Here is a 360-nt window from a genome sequence, read left to right on the forward strand (position 1 = left end):
CCTTCCACGGTTAGAAGTCTGCTTCGACAATCTTGTTACCTTAGAGTACAGGATGTGTTCACAATCTCTTTGTGATATTTTGGAGGCAACTCAATCCTTTCTAAGTAATACCGTAAGACACTCAATGTATGAAGACGCAATCGAGTCGTTTAGACTGCAGAAAGTAGATTTATATCGCCTGATAAGACCAACCCATCCGCCACTTATTCATTCGTGTTTCGTCTATCTCCGGCATCAGTATGTTGCTTCTGGACACCTCGCCATAGCTTCGCGCACTTAGCACATGACGCTGAATGATTTGGGATAACAGCATCAATACGGAGTGTAGTCGGGATGATATCAGTAAGTCGAAAGGAACTG

Source organism: Plasmopara halstedii, assembly GCF_900000015.1.
Source record: "Plasmopara halstedii genome assembly, contig: Scaffold_1211, whole genome shotgun sequence".
In the NCBI taxonomy this organism is placed as follows: domain Eukaryota; phylum Oomycota; class Peronosporomycetes; order Peronosporales; family Peronosporaceae; genus Plasmopara; species Plasmopara halstedii.